Raw genomic sequence first — 2,586 nt, 5'->3', positions numbered from 1 at the left:
GGCGTGTCCATGTGCTGAAGTCACGCCCACTCGTGGGAGCAGTCAAGCAGCCATTTTGAAGCAACTGAAACATGTCAGATGAGTTCAGAAACTAACTTTGATACACTCTGAGATGAGCGTGAGATGAATTCATCTCTATCCGCTCTGATCGGGGTGGCCTCAGCGTGTCATCGAGCCACTCTTTAAGGACCGCCCACAAAATCCTGGACTGAAAACTGGTGAAAAACTGTTTGAACCTCTAACTCCACATTTCACTAATATATCTATCAAAGTCTTTTCACATGTTTTCAGCAACTATTTTCCAACATATTTATTGTATTTTGAAAGAAATCTCAGAACTGCCTTTACACAGACTTTAATACTTCCAGACACAAGAAACTGAAATGTATGGTAAGCACAGAGAAATGTTCCGTTCCGTTCCGTTTTCTTCCGCTTATCCGTGGTCGGGTCGTGGGGGCAGCAGCTTTAGCAGGGAGGCCCAGACTTCCCTCTCCCCAGCCACTTCTGCCAACTCTCCCAGGGGGACCCCAAGGCGTTCCCAGGCCAGCTGAGAGACATAGTCCCTCCAGCGTGTCCTGGGTCTTCCCCGGGGCCGCCTCCCGGAGGGACGTGCCCGGAACATCTCACCAGGGAGACGTCCAGGAGGCATCCTCACGAGATGCCCGAGCCACCTCAGCTGGTTCCTCTCGATGTGGAGGAGCAGCGGTTCTACTCTGAGCTCCTCGCGGATGGCCGAGCTTCTCACCCTATCTCTAAGGGAGACCCCAGCCACCCTGCGAAGGAAGCTCATTTCGGCCGCTTGTATTCGCGATCCTATTCTTTCGGTCACTACCCAAAGCTCGTGACCATAGGTGAGGGTAGGAACGTAGATCGACTGGTAAATCGAGAGCTTCGCCCTTCGGCTCAGCTCCTTCTTCACCACGACGGACCGGTGCAGAGTCCGCATCACTGCAGAAGCCGCACCGATCCGCCGGTCGATCTCCCGTTCCATCCTTCCCTCACTCGTGAACAAGACCCCGAGATACTTGAACTCCTCCACTTGAGGCAGGTTCTCATCCCCGACCCGGAGACTGCACTCCACCCTTTTCCGGCTGAGAACCATGGCCTCGGATTTAGAGGTGCTGATTCTCATCCCAGCCGCTTCGCACTCGGCTGCAAACCGCTCCAGAGAGAGCTGAAGGTCACGATCCGATGAAGCCAACAGGACCAGACCACTGAATCGCAGCCCCTCGATGCCCTGGCTGCGCCTAGCAATCCTGTCCATAAAAGTTATGAACAGAACCAGTGACAAAGGGCAGCCCTGGCGGAGTCCAACTCTCACAGGAAACAGGTCCGACTTACTGCCGGCAATGCGGACCAAGCTCTGGCACCGAGAGTACAGAGACCGGATAGCCTGTATCAATGGGTCCGGAACCCCATACTCCCGGAGCACCCCCCACAGGACCCCCCGAGGGACACGGTCGAACGCCTTCTCCAGGTCCACAAAACCATCCGCCGGATGGTGGTCCAGAACCTCCTCGAAGCCGTTCGAAAGTCGCTCTCCATGGCCTCACCGAACTCCTCCCACGCCCGAGTTTTTGCCTCTGCAACCGCCGAGGCCGCATTCTGTAGGCCTCCTTCTTCAGCTTGACGGCATCCCTCACCGCCGGTGTCCACCAGCGGGTTCGGGGGCCACCGCCACGACAGGCACCGACCACCTTACGGCCACAGCTCCGGTCGCCCGCCTCGACAATGGAGAAACGGAACAAGGTCCACTCGGACTCAATGTCCCCCGCCTCCCCCGGGACATGAGCGAAGCTCTCCCGGAGGTGGGAGTTGAAACTCTTTCTGACAGGAGATTCAGCCAGACGTTCCCAGCAAACCCGCACAGAACGTTTGGGCCTGCCAGGTCTGACCGCCATCCTCCCCCACCATCGGAGCCAACTCACCACCAGGTGGTGATCAGTTGACAGCTCCGCCCCTCTCTTCACCCGAGTGTCCAAAACATATGGCCGCAAGTCCGACGACACGACCACAAAGTCGATCATCGAACTATGGCCGAGGGCGTCCTGGTGCCAAGTGCACATGTGGACACCCTTATGCTTGAACATGGTGTTCGTTATGGACAATCCATGACGAGCACAGAAGTCCAATAACAGAACACCACTCGGGTTCAGATCAGGGGGGCCGTTCCTCCCAATCACGCCCCTCCAGGTCTCACTGTCGCCGCCCACGTGAGCATTGAAGTCCCCCAGGAGGACGAGGGAGCCCCCAGAGGGAGCGCTCTCCAGCACCCCCTCTAAAGACTCCAAAAAGGGTGGGTACTCTGAACTGCCATTCGGTGCATATCTCTCCATATCTCTCCATCTGTGGACATGTCTCATTAATGCATGTTACTAACCAAACTTCCCCGGAGTTTCTGTGCTCTGTCGTCCAGCAGGTTCTCGTGGATCGTGGCTGCTGCTGTGATCCTGCATGACGCCCACTACATATATTATTACTGTCATTATTACTACCTTATCTGCTACTGTGGTCATTTTATCATTCATTGTGATTCATTGTCATTTTGTCAGTCATTGTAATTGTACAATATGTTTGTGTTGATTT

The sequence above is a fragment of the Larimichthys crocea genome, chromosome XIII, assembly GCF_000972845.2.
Source record: "Larimichthys crocea isolate SSNF chromosome XIII, L_crocea_2.0, whole genome shotgun sequence".
Classification (NCBI taxonomy): domain Eukaryota; kingdom Metazoa; phylum Chordata; class Actinopteri; family Sciaenidae; genus Larimichthys; species Larimichthys crocea.
Note: the sequence above shows the minus strand (reverse complement) of the source record.